The 20,418-nt window shown below is 43.3% G+C and overlaps 1 protein-coding gene across 1 annotated transcript in view; it reads left to right on the plus strand.

Annotated features, from left to right (window-relative positions):
• The window catches only part of NSG1 (neuronal vesicle trafficking associated 1), a 644,022-nt gene that overhangs the window by 137,058 nt on the left and 486,546 nt on the right, over positions 1 to 20,418 (plus strand). The gene's annotated exons all lie outside the window — the stretch shown is intronic.

Consider the following 20,418-nt stretch of genomic DNA (forward strand, 5'->3'; position numbering starts at 1 on the left):
GTGCACATTTTAAATTAGGTAAATGGAAATTTACATAGTGTTATGTGTACTACATGGCCCTGACTATTTCCAGGATATTTTCCCATCAAAACTTGTTTGACCTTTTGCCAGTTTCTCCCAGTGTTTGTTAAATCCCTCCTAGCCTCTTTTTTTGGCATGCTATTTGCTCATTACTAAATACCCTCACAAACTCAAACCTACTTGAAGAAATTACAAAAAAAAAAAAAAAAAAAAAAAAAAAAAAGCCATTTGATATGTGAATATTCATCTCTCTTTTTACCACCAGATGTAAAATAATATAACTTATGTTTGAATTAGGAACTGCTAGCAAATTATAACTTCTAGCAGTGCATAGTAAGATTGCCATATTGTTAAATACTTGTAATTTTAATTTTCACTCTATTTGCCAATCTCATTACTATCTTAAATTAGTACATTTTGGCAAGCACTGTAATAAGCTAGCTACTACATTGTAGCAATTGGCTTATTACAGTCAGACACATACCCCCCACCAGCTTTTCACGGAAGAGAAAAAATAAGTTTGTTCCTTCTACTGGCACATCTACCAGGTGGCCAGATGCCTCCCCCAGCCCCAACCATTCAGGTACCATTTCTGTGCCCTGCCCCCTCCTCCCTGCTTATGCACATTTTATTAAGAAATCTTTTCTTCTTTCAAACTATAGCAATTTGCTTGCTACAAATGTAGCAAGCAGTTGTTACAGTGCTCAGGATTAACCACAAATGCAATACTGGCACTGCATTAAAGAGAGTTCCAGAGCAGAGCAGTAGCAGCAGTATTTATTTATGTATTTAACATTTGTTTACCGGGGAAAGTCTGACTGGGACAGAGCCCATTTTCAGCAGAGGCCTGGGGAAAAATGCTATAGATGCAGGTCTTTGGAATGTGGGAGGAAACTTGAGCACCTAGAGGAAACCCACACAAATGCAGGGAGCACATGCAGACTCTGCACAGAAGGCACCCCAGCCAAGAATCAAATTGGAGAACCTCTTGCTGAGAGGTTACAGTGCTAACTGCTGCGCCACTGAACCACCCATAGTAGTAGCAATAGCAGCAGTAGTATCAGTAGTAGTAGCAGCAGTAGTAGTAATAATAGTAATAGTAGCAGCAGCAGCAGTAGTAGTAGTAGTAGTATCAGTAATACCAGTAGCATCAGTAGTAGTACTTCTGCTATTAGTACTATTATTAGTTTGTCAGTCAGTTCACTCTCACTGAGCCAAAGGTTTTTCAGATGAGACACAGTAAGGAAAGTCTAATGTATGTTCTAACCCTTGCCTTCTGCATCTGCATTTATACATAACTTGCCTTTTTGTATCTTTTATTTAATATTGTGATATAATCACCTAGACTGTGACTGTAAGTGGTCCACTGAAGTCAGTATATTATCACAGTAAACAAATCTAAATAAATAAGTTCCAGAGTACAAATTAAAGGATTTCTTAACTAACTAGTCATCCTAGGAAGGCTATTTTTAGGATGAAGAAGAAGCTAGAGCATGTGGAGTGAAACCCGTGCCGTCTCCAACCGTCGGGACCAGTAGGTCTGGTATAATACCCATTTTCTTGAGGTAGCACTAATCATTATGTAATTCTGCTTGCATACAGTGATGTCCAGCTGTAGATTATTTCATCTATTCTGTGAATTTATGCAGTTGGCATAATCATATTAAGTTTTAGCACCTGCACCAGAATGTCAGAAGCTACATGGTCTACATTGCTGTCTTCCATTTTGTTTTTTACAGATTAAATAAATGATTCTTTTAACTATCAGCAGTGGATGTGTGTTATATACAGACAGTTGTTAAACTGAAGAATAAATCCATCGGCAGTCAAGATGACAAAACAATAGTTGTGTAATACTTCCATTACATCTTCTTACATTTGTTGTAAATTTGTATTGATTTATTTATTGATTGATTAATGATCGAAAATTAAAAGGTTAAATGACTTTTTGTTTAAATCAGCTAATAAAGTAAATTAAGCAATCGTTTATAAAACTAGAAGTAGGTCAGAAGAGGCAATTAAGTTTTATGATTCAAGGCTGATAAGATTAACTTATAACATTTTCATATTTAAAGGTGTTGAAAGCAGGTAATTAGGCTTTTGATAACAAAAGAGGTTGAAATACTTGCACTTTGAAACTAAAGGAAATTAAATTGACTTATTATTTTTTAAGCTAAGGAGAGTGAGAGGTAATTAGGTATCTCAGGTAAAAGCAGTCTTGGGGACGCGCTGAAGCATAAGGTTAGTGTTAATCACAACCCTGTACATCATATAGAAGGAGGTGAGTACTGCTTTTGTCTACTTGATGTAGCAGTTGTCAGAAGTCAGTAAGCTAATACAGCAAAGTCATTGCTTTTGTATATGGTTATTTGCTTAATTCTGTGATATTAGGCCAGTTTACTTATTTTGATGGGATATTTGGTCTGCTGCAAAACACATTGCTGGATTTTTTTCTAGTTCTTATTTTGGAGTTCTCATTTGAACCCTATTAAAAGAGGCATTGTTTTAATTCCCTTAAAACAAGAACTTAATTTTTCCAGTAATTTACATTGCTTCTGTTCATCTTTTTAGATAATTTTTATATCATGTGGATGGTTTATAGTTTTACTTATTTAGTCTTGCAAAATATTTTGCTTTCTACATATAAAGATTTTTTATATGCTCTACAGGTTGTTAAGACAAAAGTGTATACTAAAGGTTCCGTCGTTAATTAATATCTTAAAAACACTTTTATATGGAAACTGAATGTTGATTTTTATGGGTACTGTTAGGCATTTATAAAATCAGGCAGTTATGTAGGAACATTATTTTACTGATGCCTGACAAAATATGTCTTATGAAATGACATGCAGTTCTTATAGGAGGGGAAAAGGGGATGCAAAATAATAAAAGAGTTGCTTTCCTGGCTAAGTTACCTGTGAAAAGTGATACAAAATATAAACAAATATCAGAACATATATCTTTGGTGTCATGTTGCGTGGGAGAAGAGTCCCTTTGTCATGTTTTTTACTTCTTTTTTTTTGGATTTAATGTTATTCACATAGTTATCTCAACATCTTGTCCATAGTTTTTTGTATCACATTCATTACTGGTTATTATACGGGGGGGGGGGTCTTATGGTGCAGAATGCTGCCTGAAGTATATTATTTTAAGCTGTGCCTAGGTCATTTGGAATGGTCATTATGCTGATCTTTTTGATAATCAAGATTGGAAAATGCACTTATGGTAAACAAAATCTGTAAATGGGTGCCAGTTATTCTTATGTATGTAGTTATATATATTTACATATATATAGGGCAGGATTCACAAAGCATCCATGTAAGAGTTACAAGGCTTACACTGAGGCTGCAGTTAAACGGTGTGATGTCAGCATGCCATGCATATGCATGAGGGCATGCTGAATCACACCTAAGGCTAACACGGTCCGAGTAAGACAGTAGGGGGCGTGTCCGTAGGGCGAGCCCTGCAAACGGACATGCCCCCAGAAGAGTAAAAGTCTGAAAAGTAAACCCCCACGACAGAGTCCATGTAAATGTGAATAAACACAACACAACACATGCTCTCACAGACTATGAACATAAAATGTATAAATGAACATCTTATATTTTTTTTTATAAGTTGTAAAGATGTTTGCCCGTGAGTGCGCTCGTTTGCACGGGCATGGCTGGCACTTAACCACAGTTAGCAGTCAGTGGAAAAGCATATAAGAACTAAATATGCAAAGTAAGCCAAGAAGCAATAGTGTAGTGGTAGAGACGTTGGCTGAAGAGGAGGCAGTCATGGTTCGAGCCCCCACAACATTAATTTTTATTTTTAGTGATATAAGCACAAAACAATTCCCTGACATATATGTACATATATAAAATTATATTTTATGTAAAATGTAATGAAATGGGCCATGTATTTTGAAGAAATGTGAGATAATAAAAAAAAATGTCAGATGTGCCTATAGCTGAGCTACAGTCTAACAAGTTGAGTATATCTGCTTGTAGGTGAGCAGTGTTTTAACAGGTTTAAAATGAGTGCCCGTAGGTGAGCAGTGTTTTAACAGGATTAAAATGAGTGCCCGTAGGTGAGCAGTGGTTTAACAGGTGTAAAATGAGTGCCCGGGGTTGAGCAGCATTTTAACATGCTGAAACTGTGTGCCCATTGCTGAGCTGAGCATAATATGTGTGCTGACAGACAAACGACGTGTAAACCAGCGTGGCCCGTTTGCGCGGAGCTGCTCACCGTGCCAACAAGCTAACTGACGAGCAACGTTGAGCAAGCTGTATCAAAACTGCCTTTACACAGACACACCTCCTAGCCTGTGTAGACAGTCATGAAATATAAAAAGCAATGGTCAGGCTTGAACCCAGGATATCATGCACCATAGTCAAAGTACTGAACCACTAAGCCATGACAGCTGCACTTAGGAATGCAGTAATAGCATATATATATATATATATATATATATATATATATATATATATATATATATATATATATATATATATATATATATATATATATAGGAATGAATAGAAAGAGGAGCATGACAAAGCAGGTTTTGTGAGGCTGATACAATTCCAAAATGGCCAATCACAGATAAGTGTGGGAAAAATGGCATATATAAGCCCCATAGGTGGGAATACACAGCATAACCGATTGTGGAACTGACTTGCAGCCAGGATGGCAGGTGTAGGAGAGGGTAGTTGCTTCTGAGCACAGAGGTGGGGCATTGAGGAGTCCAAATATATGGTTTGGCTCCTCGTCCATGATCATGAGGCCCAACTCATGCAGGGCCAGGTCCTGTGGGGAGCATATAGGACTGAGACGTGGGACCGGTTGGCACATGATCTCACCAGTGCCACAGGAATACCAAGGACTGGTGAGCAGGTCCATCACCACCATGCGGACCTGAAGAGACGGAAGCAGGACCTACTGAACCATTGTATCCAGGAGGCCCGGCAAATGCCCAACACCCCACTACTGAGTAAGTTACATGTAATTATTTATGTAAGAAATTAACCTAGCTGATATTATGGAGATGTGTATTCCAATATTACTTCATTTATATTACAGCTGCAGCTGTCCATTCCATGAACCGTCGAGCCTATGCCGATAGGCTGGTGCGGTTGCGCCACCAGGCAGGTCAGTAATTCTCTCCCTGTAATTGTAAAAAAATATATAAGTATGACAGCTTGCAAAAGAGTGCAGTGTAGTCACTTATTAATAAAATGTGCAAGTAACAGTGTAAGAGAGTTTGCAAGTATTGCTTGATTACAAAAGTGTGATGCAGCATGTAATCCAAAAATAAAAATGAAACAAGTCTGAAATAAAGATGTCCCACCTGTAATATAATAGTACATAACCTGCAGCAGGCTGAAAAGTACAGCTACAGAAGCTGAGTAAAACACATGTGTGAAATATATCCCTGTTTAAATTCTGAAACATGACACAAGTGAGACTGTTGGAAAGGATTGTTATAACTAAAAGTAAAACATGTCAATAAAGCCTAGAATTAAGTACCATCCTGAATTGTAAAAATAAAACAAGTGAGAGAGTGTGAGAAAGAGGTATGAATCCACCAATAAAGTAGTAATAACTCCTGAATAAAGTATACTGCAGTCAGTACAGAATGAAATGAATGTGACAGGCAGAACCAAACAGCAACACGTGTTGAAAAAAGTACTGAAGCTGGAATGTGTGTCCCAAAATCTGGATATGTTGCTCTGAGTTTGCAATATGCAGATAGTATGGTTGTATGAAATACCAAACATCCACAGTTGTCTATAGCCATATAAAGCAAATGTAGCAGGATGATGTAGCTGAACAGAGCCAGATATGAATGTGTATGAATAAATATGAAATGTATATTGATGTAGCAGTAACATTCCTGTCACCAACCTGAAATAGTTATCACATAGGAAACTGTAGTTAGACCTGTAGTGTGTATATATCTGCAGCTAGTAGAAATGTGCAGCATATATAACTCCAAATAATCCATTCCACGTGAAATGGGTATGCACATTCACAATTAACACCCCTGGACATTTGTCCTGTTAGTTCATACATATTTGCATGTACGTTGATGCATGTGCCCTGTTCATACATCTAAACCTGATGGCCTGTTGCCATCAATCAACCCTGCATGTTGTTGGATTGTGTATTGCTGTTCAAATTATGCATGTGTTATGCTTGCTGTTCAATGGCTTGAATTTATGGGTGTTTGTTTAATGGGAATACTAATGCATGCTGTTACAACTAATTGTGAATGGTATTGTACGTTACTAACCCAAACTGTCATAAAATAATGCAAAACATAGGATGACAGGGAAGGCGGGTTCCAGCGGACCCACCTCTCCCACCTCAGCTGGCGAGTGCACCTGGCAGTAGTGCCCAGGCCGGACACTCCTCTGGTGGCCCTGTGCCACCTGCGGGTGGAAGCGCTGCAAGGGATGGGGCTCATCCCCCCCTCTGCAAGCAAGGCTGGAGGAGAACATCCACTCACCCTCCATAGTGTCCGGACTGTGGTGCGTAGGGAGACCCAGCACGCTGTGCTTGGGCCCCTACACCAGCTTGAGGCACGGGTGGCACAACTCATGGGCGTGCCTGCTGCCTGGCCTACACAGCTCCCAGCACAGCCCCGTCCTGGGCAGTGAAGGCACAGTGGCAACTGCCCAGGGGTGGGGATCTCAGTTCCACTGTTGCCATCTGTGGGCTCATGGGCTCGAGATATCCAAACATCCATCCCCATCAATTGTGTAACCCCCCCCACATGTGTCATATACCACCCCTGTATGCATCTTGTTTGTCTTGTCTGTTAACCTCCCCTACCTACCTCCCCAGCTATACCGACTTCATGTACCTGACATACCACTCTCACCTGAAAAAAAAAAAGTGCACTCTGTACCCACAAAAAAATTATGCCCCATACATAGCTACCCATTTTGCACACATGTCTGCTGGACATGTAAACTGGCAATTACAATTGGCTGTACAACAAATATTATTGTTGTCCTCACACCTCTCTCAGGGGTGGAAGGTTTCAAATTTCACACCAAATTACAAACATATGCACAGCTTTTGCTGACGAAGAAATGGGCAGCTATGGGCCTTTCCTACACCCCTCCTGCAAAACCCGAGCTTCTTTTTCCTACTGTCCTACCCTCTTTGTGCCCCCTTTTTCACCTCTTTCCTATCTCCCCATTTTCTTTTCTTTAAAAGAAAATAGCGTGGGTGTGTGCAAGAGTAAGCACTTTTAAGCAGTAGTAAGTGGGTGTGCGTGAAGCTAAGCGGCAGTGCGCATGTGTGAGCGCCGCGCAAACCAGTGCTAACCCGCTTACAACTGCTTAAAAGTGCCTTAGTCACTCTGAATGACAAGGCCTGTAGTTTCTCAGCAGCAAAATAAAATACCTCTGTCAGTCTCGAACCCAGGACCTTGAAAACAGTAGTCTACATGACTTACCACTAAGCCATGACTGCTATACAAGAACATGGTGCTGAAACAAATATATCATAAAATAGTAGGAATTAATGTAAAGGCAATATAGCAAGTCTAGTACACAAAGCATGTCATGTATATTTACTGTCAAATCTAGTGGAATTGTAAAATAGTAATGTGTGATGAGAAACAGCCATGCTAGTTGGTAGCTAGTAGGTAATAATGTCACAGTAGCATCTGGCAAGCCACACACATACTCAGAGCAGGATAAACACTGCCATAGTTGAATAGTTAAGAGCCCAGACATAGCAACTGTGACTGAGTTACAGGGATGTCCCTGATGTGAAAACAAATGTCAATTGTGCCCCACTGACACCCTGTGAAATGTACTAACAGTAGGCAGAAAGGTGTAACTACACATGCAATGGTAACTATGAATTATTGGAAGTATGCACCACCTGCACGTCAGAAATGGTGTAGTAATACATATGCTTGAAATAACCCACAGTCACAACTGCAGAATATCAGAATATTTCATTGGAGTATCCCACTCATCATTCCATGAGGCTGATAAAAGATGCACCTGAGAGTATCTGAGGCCTGCTCAGCAGCATGATCACATACCCTTGTAAGTGTCAAAGCCCACACCATGGCCAGACCACACTGCATGCAGTAACACCCTACCACAACAAACACATAGGGAATTGCTGGCCAAACAGATATAGCAAGCATTACAAGCTGTGAATGTAAATGGAAAATAGGAAAGCCATAGCAACACATTACAGGAAAGACACCTAGCAGGCATACAAGAAGTGAATGTAAAAGCCAAATATTGAAGCCATATCAGCAGATTGCAAGAGCCACTGCTATATACCAGTTACACCACAATCCCCACAGGAAAGCACACACACCCATATACACAGTATTACTAGTCGTAGGTGTCAGCTTACATACACACGGAGAAGAGGACACTGGAGGAAGGAATACTCAGCTTACAGAACTACATGCATTGCAGTGTCTACAACACCGAAATATGAGAGACATACCAACCCTTACACTCACAGAACAGTGTCCACAGCAAACCAGCATGGTCCCCACCCTGATAATCTGAAAGGGCTCCGATTACCTAACAGACCTTTTTATAGCACAGTCCTGTAATCACAGTAAGAACTGCAATCCCTACACAACAGGCTGCATGCAATTAGTAAATGCTGGCTAACAATTGGTGCAGAGGCCATCACATGGACATGTGCAGATACCTACAAAAGCATCCTGTACTCCTAGTCCACACATGCAATACTTTCATTGCACCCGCTGGAGGTAGAGAGAGAGAGAGAGAGAGAGAAAGAGAGAAAGAAAGAAAGAAAGAAAGAAAGAAAGAAAGAAAGAAAGAAAGAAAGAAAGAAAGAAAGAAAGAGAAAAAGAGAAAGATAAAAAAAAAAACCTGTAACAACAAAACAAAGAGGCTGACAGCAGGCCAAAAAACTGCAAGCCTACGCAAACAGCTGCAACAAACACAAGTAATGTAAAGTACTACTATAATACTCTACATACTGTGAACCCTCCAGATGTGTTATTGGTCTGTATCTATGTATATGAAGATGTGCATAGGGCCGGGGACATACTGCAACTATCACTGAAAGCTCTACATACATATGTATGTGAAGGTAGCTATGTTCACATAGCAATGTAGGTTGTAGTGCAATGTACAAGTAGGTTGTACACTAATGGATGTACAGCAGTACGTTACTGTGTGTATACATATGTGGAACTAAAAAGGAGTATATATATATATATATATATATATATATATATATATATATATATATAAAACGTGTATACGTATGTATATCGAGATATGTATGTATATATATATATATATATATATATATATATATATATATATATAATTTGCATATGTGTATACATAGAGAGGGATGTAGAAATACATAGACATATATAGTTTCACAGGGTCATAGTTTAGTACTAGACTATCTGCAGACAGTGTATATAATAGATTTATAAACTTGCGCCTCTGTATAGTAGTGACACAGTGAAGACCCCCCCTACATAATAGCATTAGTTTACTGTGCCTCTGTCTAGTAGTGACACAGAGATGACCCCTGCTGTAAACCTAAGATCTCCCATCCACTCATCAAGAATTCACATGTAGAGTGTCAGTGAGGGTCTCTGCCTAACATGAACTGGGATCCTGTTCCACAGTATGGGAAGCCTCTTAGTGATGGATCTGTCCCTACAGTATGTCCTATTCATATGTGTGCTGAGGTTTAAATCTGTAGCTGTTGTGGTTCTGATGGATTTGGATTGTATGAGGTGGAACATGTCCATCAATACCTGATTGGACATGGCCTAGTACATCAGGCACAGATCACCCCTACGTAGGCAGTATGCTATGGAATAGAGCATGAGTTATGTTAGTCTGGCAGCATATGAAAGTTGTTGGAGACACTTGATCCCCCTGGTGATGTACTTATGGGGTTCCCCTAGCTGTTGCAAGTGCCAGGTGAGGTACATACCAAATGGGGAATAGTACACATTCATGGGCCTGATAAGGGAGGAGTATAGGGGTACAATGACCCTTTTGATCTGGATGTGAATCCCTTCATGATAAGGTGGGCAAGGTAGGAAGTCTATCCGACCACTTTGGCAATGTGGGTGTCAAATGAGAGGTCAGTATTGACCAGTGTCACCAGGTCTCCAATTACTTTGTCTGTACTCAGTGGGTTACTGTCTATGTGATAATATGTGGGTACCTTGTCCGTCCAAAAGGGTATGAGTATACATTACGTGGCATGCAGTATAAGGCCATGACTCCGGCACCAGTTGTCGGTGTCCGTGAGGCCTGTCAGTAGGATGTATGTGTCAGCTGGTGTATCGACTATGGTGCCTAGTATGCAGTCATCTGTGAACATTGTCAGCCACTACACTCCCATGTCTGCTTCGACATCTGAGAATTATATGCCGAACATGAGCAGTCCCAGGACAGAGCCCTGTGGGACACCACTTGTGACTGGCTCTGAGTCTGACATGGCACCAGTGAGTTTGACTGTAGGGTTTCTATCCGTTAGCCGGTTTGCAACCCATCTTGTGACATATGGATTTACATTTCAGCTGTTGATCATGTCTATGATGCCAGAGTGCGGTATTGTGTCGAAAGCCGTAGGCAAGTCCAGGTAGGCTGTATGGACCACTGTGCCCTCGTCAATGGCTCTAGTGACTGACTTGAAAAGGTCAACCAGGTTCATAAGGCAGGAGCTGCCCTCTACAAAGCCAAACCAGGTGGGATCAAGTGTCTAAGTCCCCAATGTCTCTGTGTATGAGTTCCATAATGATCCTTTCCATAGCGTTGCAGACCAGGCTGGTTAAGCTTATGGGGCGGTAGTTACCAGGGTCTGTAGAGGTGCCTCCTGTGTGGAGTGGGACTACTGTTGCTGTATACCAGTGTCCAGGTACATATGCTGTAGTAAGGCTATGTTTGAATAGCATGTAATGTGCATGTGTAGCTCCTCTTGGAGTTCACATAGCATGCAACCTGCAATACCGTCCGGGTCCCATTGATGCTGTGTCTACAGCTTTGCTGAGGGTGGTTCCCAGCTGGACAGCTGAGATGACAGGGAGGTTACAGTCAGCTGGGATAATTAATTCCTCATGTGTGGGTGAGGGAGGGGAGAAATCTGCACTGAACCTGTCTGCCAGAATGTTGGCATTATCTGTGTGTTCAGTGTAGCGTTTGTCACTGTGAACTAACTGTGAACATATCTGAGGGTTCACACCCAGGTGTGTAACATAGCAGAAGAAGGCCTTGTGGTTATCTGTAGTGTCCATAGCAATGTCCCTCTCATTGTTGGCCTTGAATGTTTGTATGACAAAACATATCTTTCTACTACTGCTGATCAGAGATGCTGTAGCTCTATGGAATTATGCTCTGCCATCCAGTAGCTACTTTCTGTTGTTATACAATTTGTTCAATGCTGGGGTCTACCAGACAGGACGCCTGCCCTTGATGGAGAGGGTTATGGTTTTATTTGTGATTGCATGATCCATGCATTCTTGGAGATATCCGTAGAAATCATATGTGAAGGTGTCTGCATTGTGGGAAGTGGTTTCCACTGGCCCAGTGGCCATTAAGGATACCAACTCAGTTATAAGAAGTGTAAAGTCGGCATGTGAGAGGTTTCCCACTGTAGTCTTTTGTGTTGTGGGGGAGGTGGGATATGTATATCCAGGGGGATTAGTCTGTGGTCAGATGTGACTGGTGAGGGGTATAATTCCGGTGTGTAGCACATTGTCCCCATGTTTGTGATGATCAGGTCTAGTATATTATATCCTGTTGTGGGAGAGGTGACTAGCTGTTCCATTGCATTTGACTTAGTGAATTCCGGGAACCTTTGGGCTAGGGTGTTTGGGGTAGAATAATGCACCCAGTGTATGTTAGGGTAGTTGAAGTCTCCCAATATGATGGTGTGTGGTGGGACATTCATATCCTCTAATGTCTTCAGGAAGGCTGACTTTGGTTCCTGAGATTGGGAGGGTGGTCTGTAACATGCTACCAGTTGTATAGCAGGTGTGCCTACGATTATCTGCACCTGGATGGTCTGTGATGCTTCATGTGTTACCACTAACCTGGAGGTGTGGGTGTCCTTCATGAATATGGACACCCCCCCACTTTTTGCTTTGTCCAGAGTCCTGGGGCCAAAATGCATGATACGGGGTATAGCCTGGTACCGCTGGTGTGCTCTCAGGAGCCTTGAACCAGGTTCTAATTTACTGCACAGACATCGATATTGGTAGAATATGTACGTACAGATATATGTAATACACACATACATATATATATATATAGATATCTGTAGAGACATATACATATACTGATAGATCTGATTGACAACAGATATGTCTATATATGACTATCTCTCTCTCTCTCTCTGTCCCACCCCCTCACACTCTCACTCTCCCTGTGTCTCTCTCTCTCACTCTCTCCCCCTCTCTCCCCACATCTATATGTATATATCTACATCTATATATACATATTTTATATACATATATACAAACATATATATATATATATATACAGATATAAATATATCAATATATATATATATATATATATATATATATATATATATATATATATATATATATATATAGACTGTGTGAGGCACATGTGTGCAGATGTCTTGCAACAGGTGCCTGGTGTCAAAGGCATGGAGTGAACACCAGTGTGGATACTGGAGTACCATACCCCATTCAAAAACACTGACACCAGTAACCACCACATATGTACATGCCTGCCCACCACTGCATGTGTCAGGGGGGGACAGGGGCAACAAGTGTACAATAGGCTTCACATTGATATACACAGTGGCACACTAGTCCTGTAATACCTGTACATGAAATGTGTCAGCGGACATGGTGTGTCAGCTATGGACATGTAGGTCACTGTACCCCTCCACACCCCACAATGTCCGACACGGTATGTACCTCCCATGACAGCTACAGATATGGAGAAGGACACAGACATATGCAAGTAACTGTGTCAATGCACTCAAACACCACAGAGCGCACACAGACTACCTACATAGAGGTTACCACTGCTGGATATACATAGTTCGGTCACACCCATGACAGTGGTCTAACAACCATGGTAACACCTCCAACATCCACAAAACAAATTACCTATGTCTGTCATCCTTGTCACTGCAGTATAGAGCATATGGTGGAGGTACAGGACCCTACCCACATATACGACATACCCTGTAGTAGACCACACAGAATTAAGAAGAAAGGCTCCCGATGAGTAGATGTCAGTCATACCCCTGCTGAATGTTATGCAGATGGGTAATATGCCATGTGAGTCACCCTGTGTAACTGTTTGTAAGGAGCAGGTACGATCATAACACATGTGTCACAAGGTGCAGGGTAGCATAACAGTATGCTGCTGTAGGCCCAGGGCCAAAAGCACACTACCTACCTAAGACACAATGCACACCCATGAACACATTGCAAACGGAATATGTGAGGTGGAATGAGTGTGCTAGTGACTGGGTGCATGTTGTGTACTGGTGTGATTGCTCACCATGACTGTCTGTCTGTTATGGCAGTGTGTGTCCCTGGTGTGAGGCCAGAGACAGGTGTGTGAGGTATTGAGATCAACACATACTACATTGCCATATGTTGTGCTGTGTTATCCTGTATGTCACTGTGGTGTAGGTAGGGTTATGGCAAGTAAGAGTAGTGTGCATTACCAGTGAAATATGTAACATGTATTGTGTGCAGTGCATGGGCTGATAATATTCCCCATACAGTACCTTGATACAAAACCCCAGTGTGAGGTTGTGTATTGTACCTGAAACAGTGTGTTGACTGCTGCAGTATACTAATCTGTCGTATGGAGTGTGCCAGGTACTGTTGCACAGTTGTCGGATGAGCACTGATATCTGGTCATTTACATGTGTATCCCCCAATAGACAGACAGATGCTATATATGGTGCTTAAGTTATATCACTGCAGTCGAGTATTATGTGTATTATGTATGCCATAGTTTGCTGACAGATATTGCTGACATATTTTCCTTCTCCTTTTCAGGGCTATGGTTCACCAGCGGAACCCTGTCTACTCTGCTGCAGAGGAGGAGGAGATACACCAGAGCCTGGTGCGGGATTTCACTGTACTCTTTTCCCATACCAGCCAGAACCAGCAGGAGAGGGCTGCACTGTGGCAAGACCTGGTCCATCGGGTAAATGACATAGGCACAAATAACCAGACATATGAGCAGGTACACCATCACTGCAGTGATTTAATTAGAAATGTCCGTCAGCGTGTGTCGGATATACACAGGTAGCAGCTTGCCACAGGTGGTGGGGTGGCTAGACATCCCCCCGTCAACAGGCTGGAGGGACTACTCCTAAGTGTTGTGGCTCCAGCACAACAGCAGCAGCATACATGTGTAATGATGGAGGCTGGAGCCACACGGAGCGTGCAGGTAACATGCCATGTGTATACTTGACCATTCTGTACACTGTTAGGTTATGCATGTGTGAGGTGTGTCCTCATTTTGTAGCTGTAATCTTGGTAATTATTATGCAAGAGTGATATCCTCAATATCTGCAGTACACCTGTGGAAGCTAACTGTTGCACTACTGAACTGTATCATGCCCACAGTATCAATGGCACAGTTGTGCCTACTGACAATAAATGTCTCTTTTCTGCAGGTCCCTCTGGTGTAACAGCAAGGCAGCCTATCCATGCTGGTGAGTGTGTAATACCATTACCTTCAATACTCTTGGTACTAATAGTAATAATAGGCTGAAGCAGTAGTGCAATGTGTTTGATTGCAGGTGTGTTTGTGTCTGTGGGTTGAAATCTCATATACTGAGGTGTGTGCATGTGTGCATGTGCCCATGTGCCCATGTGCGCATGTGTGCATGTGTGCATGTGCCCATGTGCCCATGTGTGCATGTGTGCATGTGTGCATGTGCCCATGTGTGTATGTGTGCATGTGTGCATGTGTGCATGTGCCCATGTGTGCATGTGTGCATGTGTGCATCAGTGGTGACATTGTGTACACATTGTAAACTGTGTTTCCTGTCTTACTCCCACAGGTTCCAGTGCTGCTCTGGTGTCATGCAGCAGGGAACCTGAATCAGCTGCTGTGGATAGTGATAATGATGATACCTGTGTAATGGCACAGGTAGGTATGCCAGGGTCTGTCATTGGTCAGCCAATTGACACTACACAGCTATCGACCCCATCAATGCGCACAGTCATACTGCCAATACATCCTTTGTCACCAATGTCCCTAGGTGATGGACAGGATACAATGGGCATTGACCAGGGTAATGTGGTACCGGTGGCACATGCATCCCCACACAGCAGCCATGGCCAGGGACCTGACATGGTACCACACAGGCAGACGTCCATGGGTTCTCGTGGGAGCATCCGTGGGCTTACCACCCCTGTCAGATGTGCCCACAGAGGTCTTTCAATCTCAGCTATGTTTCGGGCTGTAATGCAGGCACAGTCAAGTATGGAACGATACACCAGACAGGGTCTGAGGGAGCTGAGAGCATGTCGCACAGCCATGAGTGACAGTATGCGTGATGTTGCGGCTGCCATCCGCAACTTCACCGAGGTCATTGACAGACGTTGGGGGGACACATTAGATCTGTTCCACAACTACATGTCCATGAGCCAGGGCAATGGTGGACGGTTGAGGCATCGACGTGGCCATATGCCAGCAACAGCAGCAGCTGGCATCCATCGCGGATGACAACAGGCCCACGGCCGCTCACATAGTGCCAGCAGCCCCAGCAATGCTGGGTCTGTGCTGTCATCAGACCGCCCCAGGAGACCACGTGCATGTGGTGCTGGACAGTCCCAACAGGGACCTGTTTCCAGTCACCAACTACCTGCTTCTGATGACAGCACCCAGTCTGGCTTAGTACCTGATACGGTCCGTAGCACCCCTGCCAGGCACAGGTACCGTGTCCGTGGCCACAGACAGTGATCTATATGACCTGGCAGGTACAGCCTGTGGCTGACTACAAATACCTGTATATGGCAGCCATGAGATGGGACTGTGTGCATTCATACACACATGCAAAGTGATAACACCTAGGGCTACCGCATACATGCACACACTGCATCAACATTGCCCCATCTTGTACTGCTGTCCCTCACCAACACACACACACAGACATGTCAATTGCTTGTATTAGTGGCAGACTCAGGCATATCAGGTGCACACCCTGTGCATATGATGAAACTGTGCCACCTCCTGCAATCTGTAAAATCGGTGCAGGAACAAGTTAACATGGTGCTGATGCACATGGTGAGTACATAGACGTATTGTAATAGTATGATGTTGACAACAGTACAGTGTAATGATAGCATTGTGGTTATATACCAGCATGCCTGATGCAGTTACAGTATGAATGTCATTGTATTGTTTTGTACACCCATAGTAATTACCACAGTGTTCTGTCTGCACATCTTTGCATACTGGTGGTGAGGCTGTGAAGGGATGGCCACCTACATAGGTAGCACAGGGGATACAACAATGTACATATTGATACTCAATGATGGCCATGTCAACTGCAAGTTGCATGCTGTCCACACACGACTCTGCAATGCAGATATTTCAGGATGTTGATATCTGTGCAGTACTACACAACAGGTTCAAGGCTCAAAAGAGCACACTAGCACTACAAGGTCACACCTCATGCCATGCATGACAGCACCAAAACACAGAACTAACTATGACAGGAGGGAGGGTGTCCATACATGTCAAGGATACTGTGGTGCTAGGACAGGTAGCATACATCATACTAAGTCTGGAACTGCTGAGTGAGGGCTCAGTGTCTGTTATTTGACATGTGTATTATTACAGGTATGAGCACTTGGGTATCAGGCCAGTTATTCAACACTACGAAGGTACGTGGTCTATACACTTGTGTGGGGTGCAGATGGGCCCAGCCCGTCTGACCTTTGAATGTCTGGGTACTGGTTTATAGTGCCTGCATATATGCACTGTTACCTACTGGAAGTCATACACCTTGTTTGTTGTAGCATAGTCTACATACAGGCCTGCTTTGTTTCTATGCATGTTTGCCTGTTATGTTCCTGAAACACTGATTCCACCTGCAGTGCAGATATACAGTGCCTCTGTGGATCCCTGGTGACATCTGTGTTGCTTACTGTACTGATGTCCATGTGTCACTTGACAGAACGTCACTGTTTGTCCTGTTTGCATGTAGCTTGCCTGTAACACATTGCATATGACTTACCTCACATTTGCTTAAGACAGCATTCATATATGCCAGCACTAACAAATCAGGAGCACTACACCCTCACATAGTCACCTTGAGTACCTTGTTCCCCATTGGCCCTATGTGTCGTTACTTAGTATGGGAGTCACAATGCTATGGTAGCATGTGCAAAGATCACCTGTCAATCTACTCTCAGGTCCAGTTGGTGAATCTGTGAGTCGTGGCAATGTTACAGCTGCCTCATGTACGCATACAACCCTCTCCCCTTCCCATATATGTACAACACATGTGAGAGATGCTACCACATAGCCAAACTGGGGGCTAAGCTCTGTTTACACAGCACTGGCATTCCCTGTCAGGTGGAGTGGGATACTACAGTGAATACAGTACCAGTCTCCCATAGACCTTCCACGACCGCAATCCAAACACAGAAACACAAAGGAACATTATTGGGCTCTCAGAATAGCATCCTGTCTGAGCAGCTGACACCTGCAAAGCAGACACACAAGCAAATGTTATGCCAGAGCAGAGCACATGCAACACATAGCTCACAAAGCCTGTGTGCCAAACAGTCACAGGCCATACGGCTAGACAACACACCTGCTACAGTTGTATGAGGTACCTCTATCGTCACATACACTGAGGTCCTGCTCCCAGGCGGAATAAGGTGACGGTCATGCTGAGCTGCCCGTTGGGCACTATGATCCACCACATAACACAAGCATACCGGTCACTCCAAGGCATGTAGAAGTATGACTCAGTCATTGTCTGTGCCAGTGTGTATGACCTCTGACGCACCTCCCTGGACTACATGTTAGGGGACATAGAGGGGCTCTCTGAGCTTGTGGCACAGGCTGGTATGACCCTGGCCTTGAGTAGCATCTCACCCTCACCATGAATGCTGCCACAATATATAGACAGGATCATCAGTTTCTGCAATTAACATATCATTCAGTGACATTCAAAGGGGATCCAATGCCTGTCAGTGTGGGATTACATGCTGGACAAGCCACAGTGCTTTGCTTGGGACAGCTTGCACCTGTCACCCATGGGCCATTGTATATTGGCAGAGGCTGTTGCTACACACATAGTGCCTTTGTATGCAAGGCTGACATTACATAGCCACCTACACAGGTATCACACAGGATAGGGCACTAATAGCAATGCTACTCAACAGCAGCAGTGTAAACCTCAAGATGCATGCAGTGGAAACTGTCCTTAGCATGGGGTACAGCAATATCCGTGCAGTAACAGACTCCTGGTACAAGGCTCCCAGGTGCACACCATCAGTGCCAGGTCATTCCTGATACCATGCTTGTCATCCCCTACACATGCACCAAACCAGAACAGGGGGGATGTATCCAAAGGCACCTCAGATACACACACCCCCAGGTTGGTGGCACTGCACAAAGCATCAGAGCCTCTCCATGTGCAACACACAGTGGGTTAGACTGCCTTCAGATTCATAGCCTGGCACACACCACACTCCCATACCCGGGAAACCCACTTGCCCTTCCTGACAACACTGGGAGTATGACGGTCTCTACACACACCATTATATGGTTGTACTGCGACTACCCTAACATACAGTGTGAGCATTATTCTAGCTGCAAGACCCTATCTGAAGTGTTCTTATCATTCATTCCCTGCATTGCTATGGAACAATCTGTTACCACTCCCACAAGTGGTGACATCATGCTGCACCTGTTCATCACCAACATGTGGACTATATGCTCCAGACCAGTCATGTATCCCTCGCTGGTGGGATGACACCATCTACAACCCACACTGTATAGTCACATACCACATGCAGTCCCTGCACAGAACACCACAGTCATACAGTTGTCTGATGCATATTCCATGTATTCACATGAGGCAGGCGTCAGACATGGGAACTTTTGCAGTTCACAGGTACATATGTGTAGGTGGCACACACATACATCATGTGTGCATTGACATTACTGATATAATGTATGTCGTGCAATATTGGGAACAACACCCCACACACATGGACAAACTGTGTGACAAAAAAACACATGGCATTTGTAGGATTCAAACCCCTACCTAACTATGTCATGACACTTGTGAGACACGCATTAGCAGAGTGTGCTATTTTCATTACTGGGGGGATTGCTTTCTCCTACTGTACTTATAGGGTGCTGACATCATCAGTGTTTAGACAGTGGAATATGCAGCATGTGTTGTGTAGTAATAGTTGCCAAAAGGGACATTTCCCATACACCTGGAATTGCACAAACTACTCCCCCACACACACACTGGGTACTTGCAGGATTCAAACACCTACCTAACTATGTTATGACACTTGTACGAGATGCATTAGCAGAGCATGCTATTTACATTATTGGGGGGGGGGGTTCTTTCTCCTGCTGTACTTATAGGGTGCTGACATCATCAGTGTTTAGACAGTGGAATATGCAGCATGTGTTGTGTAGTAAAAGTTGCCAAAAGGGACATTTCCCATACATATGGAATTGCACACACTACTCCCCCACACACACACACACACTGGGCACTTGCAGAATTCAAACCACTACCTATGTTATGACACTTGTGAAAGATGCATTAGCAGAGCACGCTATTTGCATTACTGCATCGAGTGTTTTCTCCTGCTGTACTTATAGGGTGCTGACATCATCAGTGTTTAGACAGTGGAATATGCAGCATGTGTTGTGTAGTAATAGCTGCCAAAAGGGATATTTCCCATACACATGGAATTGCACACACTGGGCACTTGCAAGATTCAAACCCCTGTCTAACTATGTCATGATACTTGTGAGAAACGCATGAGCAGAGCGCGCTATTTGCATTACTGGGGGGATTGCTTTCTCCTGCTGTACTTATAGGGTGCTGACATCATCAGTGTTTAGACAGTGGAATATGCAGCATGTGTTGTGTAGTAATAGTTGCCAAAAGGGACATTTCCCATACACATGGAATTGCACACACTACACCCCCCCCACACACACACACACACTGGGCACTTGCAGGATTCAAAACCCTACCTATGTTATGACACTTGTGAGAGACGCAGTAGCAAAGCACACTATTCACATTACTGGTTACAATTCCTGCTCCTGACATATGTATAGTGTGCTGACATCATTATGGATGAAGAGGTATGTACATCTGTGACTATCCATCACTACAGGGGAGAGCATATCT

The sequence above is a fragment of the Protopterus annectens genome, chromosome 2.part1 (genome assembly GCF_019279795.1).
Source record: "Protopterus annectens isolate FY-2018-M chromosome 2.part1, PAN1.0, whole genome shotgun sequence".
Lineage (NCBI taxonomy): Eukaryota > Metazoa > Chordata > Ceratodontiformes > Protopteridae > Protopterus > Protopterus annectens.